At 42.5% G+C, this 10,037-nt stretch overlaps 1 pseudogene; it reads right to left on the reverse strand.

The window, feature by feature from the left end:
- Positions 1-666: 666 nt before the first annotated feature.
- Positions 667-1,524, reverse strand: LOC138153948 (small ribosomal subunit protein uS5 pseudogene; annotated as a pseudogene).
- Positions 1,525-10,037: the final 8,513 nt, after the last annotated feature.

Consider the following 10,037-nt stretch of genomic DNA (forward strand, 5'->3'; position numbering starts at 1 on the left):
GAAAAGTCTCATGCATTACAATACGTTTTTCCATGTAGGAATGTAAATAGTTCAACTTTAATAAGTTTCTTATGATTTCTTTTTCTTGTTTACCTTCTCATGCTTCTCTTGTTTCTTGTATTTGAAAGTCAAATTTTCTTTTCAGCTTTGGTTTTTTCATCAAGAATGCTTGAAAGTCCTCTATTCCACTGAATGACCATATTTTCCCCTGAAGCATTATACTCAGTTTTATTGGGTAGGTGATTCTTGGTTTTAATCCTAGCTTCTTTGACCTCCGGAATATTATATTCCAAGCCCTTCCATCCCTTAATGTAGAAGCTGCTAGGTCTTGTGTTATCCTGATTGTGTTTCCACAATACTCAAATTGTTTCTTCCTGACTGCTTGTAGTATTTTCTCCTTGACCTGGGAACTCTGGAATTTGGCTATAATATTCCTAAGACTTTTCTTTTTGGGATCTTTTTGAAGAGGTGATTGGTGAATTCTTTCAATTTCTATTTTGCCTTCTGGTTCTAGAATTTTTTTTCTAAAAGGGCAATTTTCCTTGAGAATTTCTTGAGGGATGGTGTCTAGGCTCTTTTTTTTTTTATCATGGCTTTCAGGTAGTCCAATAATTTTTTTTTTAGTAGGCATAGTTCAATTTATTTGTTTATAAAAAAAAAAAACATCTATGTGGTTGCCACAGCAGCTGCCTAGGTCCTCTCGATACTCGAGTGTCAGTCTTCACAAGATGGTCGGTGAATTCCTGATATGGAGACTTAGTGAACACAGTCTCCTTCCACAAGTCTGGGGTTAGATAGCTGTAAGTTTTGGAGATGGCATCAAAGGTAGCTTTAGCAAAGTTGCCCAGAGTGTCAGTACAGCCTCTTGCAGAAGTGTAGCAGTCATCAATTCCAGCCATCATCAGCAGCTTCTTGGGCACAGGAGCTGAGACGATGCCAGTGCCTCTAGGGGCGGGGATCAGGTGCACCAGAACTGACCCACATTGCCCAGTGACCTAGCAGGGTACTGTGTGAGGTTTGCCAATCTTGTTCCCCCAGTAGCCACGTCTCACAGGAACGATGGACAGCTTGGCCAGAATGATAGAACCATGAATAGCTGTGGCCACTTCCTTGGAGCACTTGACACCCAGACCAACATGGCCATTGTAGTCACCAATGGCCACAAAAGCCTTGAACCTGGTACATTGTCCAGCTCTAGTTTGTTTCTGAACAGGCATGATCTTCAGAGCCTCATCTTTCAATAAAGATCCCAGGAAGAAATCTATGGTTTCAGACTCCTTGATAGGAAGGGAGAAAAGATAGATCTCTTCCAAAGACTTGATCTTCATGAACTTGACTAGCCAGCTCCAGCTTAGTGACAGGAACCCACTCCTTGTCTTTGGCCTTTCCTCCCTGAGCCCTGAGGCCACGGCCCCGGCCTTGACCACTGCCCCGGCCTCGACCTCAGCCCCCACCGCCCCAGCCTCCAACGCCAGGGCCCCCAGGGCCTCCTGCACCTCCTGCAGCACCGGCATCATCTGCCATTTGGTGTTCACTGAAGTAGAAGATAGTCCAATAATTTTTAAATTACGTCTCCTGGAACTATTTTCTAGGTCAGTGGTTTTCCAATGAGATTTTTCACATTGACTTCTATTTTTCATTTGTTTTGATCTGTTTTATAGTATCTTGATTTCTCATAAAGTCATTAGCTTCCAATCTAATTTTGAAGGAATTATTCTCTTCAGTGAGTTTTTAAAATTCCTTTTCCATCTGGGCAGTTCAGCTTTTTAAGGCTTTCTCCTCATTGGCTTTTGGGGCCTCTTTTGCCATTTGAGTTAGTCTATTTTTAAGGTGTTATTTTTCTTCAGTATTTTTTGGGTCTCCTTTAGCAGGCTGTTGCTTTTCATGATTTTCTTGCATCATTCTCATTTCTCTTCCCAATTTTTCCTCTACTTCTATTACTTGATTTTCAAAATCCTTCTTGAGCTCCTCCATGGCCTGTAACCAATTCATATTTTTCTTGGAAGCTTTTGATGCAGGAGTTTTGCCTTTGTTGACTTCTTCTGGTTCCATGTTTTGATCTGTTCTGTCCCCCCAAAAAGATTCTATGGTCTGATTGTGCTTCCTCTGTTTGCTCATCTTGCCAGCCAATTACTTGACTTTTGAGCTCTTTACCATGGTAGAACTCTGCTTCCAGAGCAGAGAGCTTTGTCCCAAATCTCTAGAGTTTTCACAGATGTTGTCAGAGGTCTGAGGAGAGTGCCCTCTCTGGAGCCACCACAAGGTCTGGCACACTGGCCACACACCCCAGGACCACCACCCAAGACTGCAACCCAGATCCAAGCAGGTCAAAGAAAGAGCAATTACCCTCTCAGGGGTCTCGTGGCCCCCCTACAGTCTTCAGGCCAGGAGCTCCAGAGGCAGCCATGTAGCAGTAGCTGCAGCCACTGCACCTCTGTTTCTTCTTGCCCTGGGGGCAGGGGCTGGACCACGCTCTTTTGTCACTCAGTCCCAACAGAGTTACCCCACTGACCTTTTACTTTCTCTTTGGAGTTTATGGGTTGAGAAGTCTGGAAACTGCCACAGCTGCTGGTGATTCACTCTCCTGAAGTCTGCTCCAGTCAGTCTGGGCCATAGGTCAGGGCCACCCCGGGGCCCAAACCTTGTGGCTCATGAAGGACTGTGCTTGGCCCCCAGCTTGTTGTGATAGACCCTTCCTGTCGGCCTGCCAGGTTGTCTTTAGTGGGAGATTTATTTCTCTCTGTCACTTTGTGGGTTCTGTAGCTCTGAAGTTTGTTTAGAGTGATATTTTACACTTATTTGAGGTGGTTGTAGCCAGAGCTCACAGAATTTCCTGCTTTTACTCCCCCATTGATCTTCAATGCTTAACACAGTGTTTTGCACATGGTAAGAACTTAGTAAATGTTTTCTCCGTGGAGTCAGTCCAATGCCCTTCTAACACAAACCTGGAGAGCCTTACACTCTGAGCAGACAATTCACCTAGAGCCCCATTCCCTGCACCACAGAGCTCAGAGGAAGAGAAGCAGAGAACACCTAAATCCCTTAGGAAATTATATCTGGAGCACCTCAGTCACATCACCAAGATGACATGGGGACAGCTGGTGGAGCAGAGGACAGAGCATTGGGCTCTGTCAAGAGGACCTGAGTTCAAATTCAGCCTCAGATACTTACTAGCTGTGTGACCTTGGCCAAGTTGTTTAACCTCAGTTTCCTCAACTGCAACATGAGGATAATAATAGTGCCTCCTTCCAAGGATTGTTCTGAGGAACAAATGAGATAATATTTGTAAGGCGTTTAGCACAGTGCTTGGCACATAGTAAGTAATATATAAATCTTAGATATTATTATTATTATTGTTAAAATCTGCCTTAGACACTTCCTAGATATGTGACCTTAGACAAGTCACTTACTCTCCCTTTGCCTCAGTTTCTTCAAATGTGAAATGGGGATAATAATAGCACCCTCCCTCCCAGGGTTATTGTAAGGATCAGATGAAATAATTTTTGTAAAGCTCTTAGCACAGGGCCTGCCACATGGAAGCACAATATAAGTGCTTATTTCCTCCCTCTGTTCCCTTACTTGCCCAGTAGAATCCAGAGCTTAGCCCCCTTTGATCCCAGCAGATGAGGATTCCGTCCCCTCTCATTCATTTATCCCTGTAAGGTGGATGGAGACCTTGCAGTTCTCATTTGAGCCACCAGGGGGAGCAGAAAACCTAAGAGAAAGAAGCCAGCCTGGTTCCAGGTTCCGTTCATTCATTAATACAGGGTGTCCCTAAAGTCTGGACGCAAGAGCAATCTCAATAACTATGCATATTTTCAAGAAATGAAATAAATGAAATTTTCAATAATATTTTATTTAATTAGCATAAATTAGATTTCATAGGAAGACATAGGAGACACAGGAAATCTCATTAATTAATTAAATTAATCTCATTAATATGGAAAATAGTCCCGATAAGTAATGAAAGCTTTTATTCCATATGAAATTGTCATGACCAAAATTTATGCTAATTAAATAAAATGTTGTTGAAAATTTCATTCATTTCATTTCTTGAAAATATGCATAGTTAGTGAGATTTTGTGTCCAGACTTTAGAGATACCCTTAGTCTGAGCCAAGAGGGACCTGGGAGCTGCCAATTACATAAAGTGTAAAAAAGAAACTGAGGGCTGGGGGGAAGGGGACTCGTTCAAGGTCTCACCCTCTCGGTGGCCGAGTTAAGGTCACAAGCTCGGGGTCCTGTGCCAGAGGGGACTCATTCTCTGGTGGGCTGATTACAGTTTCTTCTCTCCCTGCCCCAGTCCTCCCCTGCTTTGCTTGACATGTGTCCCTCCTCTCTCTTCCTGTCCTCCCTAGTACCCCGCACCCATCCCGCTCTCTTTTCACTCCTTTTCACTCTTTTCACTCCATGCTCCTATCTGCTGCAAGCCTATTGTATGGACTGACTCCCCTTAAAACCAAACCTGTCTGAGAGGCCACCCTGCTGTGGACAAAGGACACTTAAGACTAAAGTCCAAAGACCTGTGTTTGTATACTGCTTCAGACACCAGCTGGGTGACCCTTGGCAAGTCATTTAACCTCTGCTTGCCTCAGTAAAATGAGGATACTGTTAGCACCTCCCTCCTAGGGTTTTTTGTAAGGATCAAACAAGATACTATTGGTAAAACACGTCTTGCATTGCCTGGCTGATGATTGTTTGTCCTATAAATGAGATAATTTATATGAAGTGCTTTAAAGCACTATATGAGTGCTAGCTATTATTATTAATTATAAATTATCATATTACATATTATTATTTATAATAATATAAATAAATAATTTGTGGATTATTATTGATTGTTCATGGTTGATTGATTGTTGATTGATTACTTCATTCATTTAAACCTAGTTCTCTCTCTCTCTTGCCCCATGGAAAACTTTTCTGATCCTCCTTCCCCTGAATGTGGCCATTTTGGATTCTCAAATCCCCTCCATCCCTCGGTTGTTGCAAAGATTTAAGTTGTAAGACACCTCATGTCCAACCTTTCCCCAAAGGATATATCGATCTTCCTTCTTGTAATATTGGTCTGTGTTAGTTTTGCTCCTTAAATGACGTTGAATAAGTAAGTCTGTTTCTTTCCTGTTCCTCGAAGCAGCCCTTGAATTAAGACTCTTCTCCCCGATAAGCACCTCTACTTCCTTCACACTCACCTCATTTGACCAGGTTATAAGTCTGCTCCCCAAAACGAGTCCTTCTCCAGTCATGCCCCATCAGGGTCCCTTCTGAAATGTGGTCAACAGAACTGAACAGTTGTCCAGGTGTGATCTGAGAACAAGGAGCACACCTCCCTTGCTCTGGTCACTGGCTTTGTGTAAATGAGGCTCTGTATCAGTTCAGCCCATGATGACCTTCACTCATTTGACAGTCATATCACACTGTTGACTCCCATTGAATTTGAAGGCCATGAAGATTCCCTGTCCTCTATCTTTTTTACATATGAACTGTCATCTTGCCATCTCTCCTTTTTTTAAATTTTTTTCTTTACTTTTCAAATGCTTTATTAACTTCTGATTTACATCATTCATTTACGCCAGATTTTGAGTTACAATTTTTCTCCCTGTTTTTTCCCTACCCACTGCCCCAAAATAGCAGTCCCACAAGGATATCCCCTCATCCAATCTGCTCTCTCCCATATTTTCTCCCATACCACCTTCGACTTTTCCAGTAGGGCATGGTGGATCTCTATGCCCCAGTGCCCATATATCATATTTCCCAAATACAAGTAAAATAGTATTAATAATAGGATATATACATATTTAAACATTTGATTTTAAAACTTTGAATTCCAGATTCATTCCCTTCCTCCCTTGTCACCCACCCTTACTGGGAAGATAAGCAGTTCAGTATAGGTTGTACATGTGTAGCTAATGCAAAACATTAATATAGTAAATATATTGTAAAAGATTGACTATATTTCCCTCCCTCCTATCCCACCTCCCACTTGTTCTATTCTCTACTTTGATCCTGTCCCTTTTCAAAAGTGGGTGCTTCCAACTTCCCTCCCCCACATCCTGCCTTCCCTTCCATCATCCCCCTTCTTATCCCCTTCCCCCCTACTCTCCAGTAGGGTGATACCCTATTTAGTGTGTATGTCATTCCCTCCCCAAGCCAAATTCAATGAGAATAAGGTTGACCCATTCCCTTTTGCCTTCCTATTCTTCCCCTCCATTGTAACCATTTTCCCTTGCCTCTTCTATATGAAATAGTTTACCCCATTCTGTCTCTCCCCACCTCTTCTCATTATATCCCTCTCTCACTTCTTAATTTCACCTTTTAAGTATCATCCCTTCCTATTAAATTGGTCCTGTGCCCTCTATCTATATATACCTGTAAACATATATACACACATTCACATATGTATTCATATGCCCATATACCCTCATATATAGACATATATATATTTCTATTCCCTTCAACTATTTTCATACTGAGAAAAGTTTCATCGGTTACAATTATTGTTTTCCACGTAGGAATGTTAATAGTTCAACTTTGATAAGTTCCTTATGATTTCTTTTCCCTGTTTACCTTTCCATGCTTCTCTTGCTTCTTGTATCTGAATGTCAAATTTTCTATTCAACTCTGTTTTTTTCAGCAAGAATGCTTGAAAGTCCTCTATTCCACTGAATGACCATATTTTCCCCTGAAACATGATACTCAGTTTTGCGGGTAAGTGATTCTTGGTTTTAATCCCAGCTCCTTTGACCTCTGGAATATCAAATTCCAAGCCCTTCGATCCCTCAGTGTAGAAGCTGCCAGATCCTGTGTTATCCTGATTGTGTTTCCACAATATTCAAATTGTTTCTTCCTGGCTGCTTGTAATATTCTCTCCTTATTCTGGGAATTTTGGAACCTGCCTAAAATATTCCTAGGAGTTTTCTTTTTGGGATCTTTTTCAGGAGGTGATCAGTGGATTCTTTCAACCTCTATTTTTCCCTCTGGTTCTAAAACATCAGGATAGTTTTCTATGAGAACTTCCTGAAGGATGATTTCTAGGTTCTTACTTTGATCATGGCTTTCAGGTAGTCCAATAATTTTTAAATTATCTCTCCTGGATCTATTTTCCAAGTCAGTGGTTTTTCCCATGAGATATTTCACATTGCCTTCTATTCTTTCATTTGTTTAGATCTGTTTAACAGCATCTTGATTTCTCATAAAGTCATTAGCTTCCATTTGCTCCAATCTAATTCTGAAGCAATGATTCTCCTCATTTAACTTTTAAGATTCTTTTTCCATCTGTCAAATTCAGCTTTTTAAGGCATTCTTCTCCTCATTGCCGTTGTAAGCCTCTTTTGCCATTTGAGTTAGTCTATTTTTTAAGATGTGATTTTCCTCAGTCAGGCTGTTGACTCTCATTTCATCATTTTCTTGCATCGTTCTCATTTCTCTTCCCAATTTTTCCTCCACTTCTCTTATCTGTTTCTTAAGGCCCTCTATGGCCTGTAACCAGCTCGTATTTTCCTTTGAAGATTTTGGTGCAGGAGTTCTGACTTCACTGTCTTCCTCCTGTTCCATGCTTTGCTCCCTTTTGTCCCCAAAATAGGAGTCAAATGTTGGAATCTTCTGTCTGCTTTGTTTCCTTTGCCTGGTCATGTTGCCCCTCAGTCACTTGACCCCTGGGCTTTTTGCCACAGTAGGACTCTGCCACCAGACAGGGGAGCTTTAGTTCAGAAGGCTGGGGTTTTCTCAGCTGCCAGAGGTATTAGATGAGTGCCCTCTCTGAGGCTTCCACATGCTCTGGCAAGCTGGACACACACCCCAGGACCTCAACCCTAGACTGCAATCCAGATCCAAGCAGGTTAAAGCAAGATCGATAACCCCTCAGACTGGTTGCTTGGTCCCTCTACACTCTGCAGGCCAGGAGCTGAAGCTGCCACGTGGTGCTGGCTGGCTGTGCCAGGCATCTCAGCGGCTTCTCACCTGGGGGCAAAAGCTGATGCAGTCCCACTTACTGGGTCCCAAAGTCCAGACTGCATTGACCTCTCACTTTGTCCTTCACATCTATGTGTTGATAATTCTGGAAACTGCCACAGCTGCTGCTGATCTGGAGTCCCTCCAGCCAGCGGCTGGTCAGACCCGCCCTAGGGTTAAAACCTCTGGCTCATGCAGAGCTCTGCACTGGCTGATTCCTGCCAGGCTGTCCTCAGAGGGAGGTTAGCTTCTCTGTGTCATTTTGTGGGTTCTGCAGCTCCAAAGTTTGTTCAGAGTCCCCTTTTTACATGGATTGGGGAAGGTAAAAGCTGGAGCCGGGTGGAGGTCCTGCTTCTGCTCCATCATCTTCACTCCACCCCCTCCATTCTACTTCTTGTCTGCTTCAACCATGCTACCTCTGGGAGGATCTTTCCTTTTTAAAGTAAAAAATTGGACTAGAAATATTATTTGTTAGGGGCAGCTAGGTGATGCAATGAATGGAGCACTGCCCCAGGAGTCAGGAGGACCTGAGTTCAAATCTAGCCTCAGGCACTTAACACTTACTAGCTGTATGACCTTGGGCAAGTCACTTAACCCCAATTGTCCTGCCTTCCCCCCTCCAAAAAAAAAGAAATATTATTTGTTGTATGAGATGGTTTTCTGGGAGGGGAAGGGAAATATTGGGGAAGGAATACAATGATGTAAAAAACAAAAGACATAAATAAAAACTTATTTTAAAATTCTACTACAAATATAACCATGTACCATGTCTCTTAGATTTCCTTTTCACTAACTTTGATTACTTCCAGCTCGTGGTTCATGCTCTCTGGGCCTCAAATTCTTCATCTGGAGAATGGGGAGATGGAATGAGATCTCCAAGGTCCTTCTATCACTAATCCTGTGGTCCTGTCATCTATTATCTTCTCAGCATCATCTGTGATATTTTCCCTGGCAACTTTGACATAAGCAGATTGGGTGAGGGAGTATACAGTGGGATCACTGGTTTGGGGTGGTGGGTAGGGGAAAGAGGGGGAGAAAATTTCTAACTCAAAATCTTGTGGAAATGAATGATGTAAACTAAAAATAAACATAAAATTTAATTTAAAAAAAATCCTTCTGTCTCCCCACCAGAAAGGCAGTGTAGTCTTCTGAGGAACAGAACTAGCCTGACTGTGCCACTGGTCATCTGACCTTGAGCCTCAGTTTCCCATTTGCAAAGCAAAGGATAATAATCCTTCCACTTCCTGTCTCACAGGACTGTCATGAGATTCTGACTGGGAGCGTGCTTTTCAACTATAAAACACTTGGGAACTATTTTTAGTAATAGTTCCCAATTCATTAACCACCTTCTGGCTAATCTGGCAGCAGCCCAGGTTGAAACCTTCCAAGATAGGTGATTAATCTTTATCCAGATCTAGGTATGATTAAAGTTCACCAAACCCCCAAAGGCTCCCCTGCCTCAGATCTCCGGGTGGCTGGAGAGGAGCCAAGAACAGTAATGGCAAATTTTTTTCTTCCTCCCTCTCTCCCCTCCCCTCTGCCTAATATGGCATGCAATCTGATATAGGCTATACATGTATAATCCTATTAGACATATTTCCACATTAGTCATATTGTGAAAGAAGAATCAAAACAAAAGGGAAAAACCACAAGAGAAAACCCCCAAAAGTGAAAATAGTCAGGGGTGGCTGGGTGGCAGTGAATAGAGCACCGGCCCTGGAGTCAGGAGGACCTGAGTTCAAATCTGGCCTCAGACACTTAACACTTACTAGCTGTGTGACCTTGAGCAAATTACTTAACCCCAATTGGCCTGCCTTCCCCGCTCCAAAAAGGAAAAAAAAAGTGGAAAAAAAGTGAAGAGAGTGTGCTTCGATCTGTATTCAGACTCCATAGTTCTTTCTCTGAATGTGGATAGCATTTTCCATCATGAATCTTTTAGAATTGTCCTAGATCAGGAGTGGGGAACCTTCGGCCCCAAGGCCACATGTGACCCTCTAAGTCCTCTAGGGCAGCCTTTTTCCTGAATCCAAACTTCATCAATTTCTTGAGATTTGTTCTGTAAGTCTGGATTAAGTGAAAAGGCTGCAC

The sequence above is a fragment of the Petaurus breviceps genome, unplaced genomic scaffold (assembly GCF_028583685.1).
Source record: "Petaurus breviceps papuanus isolate PSGF00001 unplaced genomic scaffold, PetGlider_PUasm1.0 108, whole genome shotgun sequence".
In the NCBI taxonomy this organism is placed as follows: domain Eukaryota; kingdom Metazoa; phylum Chordata; class Mammalia; order Diprotodontia; family Petauridae; genus Petaurus; species Petaurus breviceps.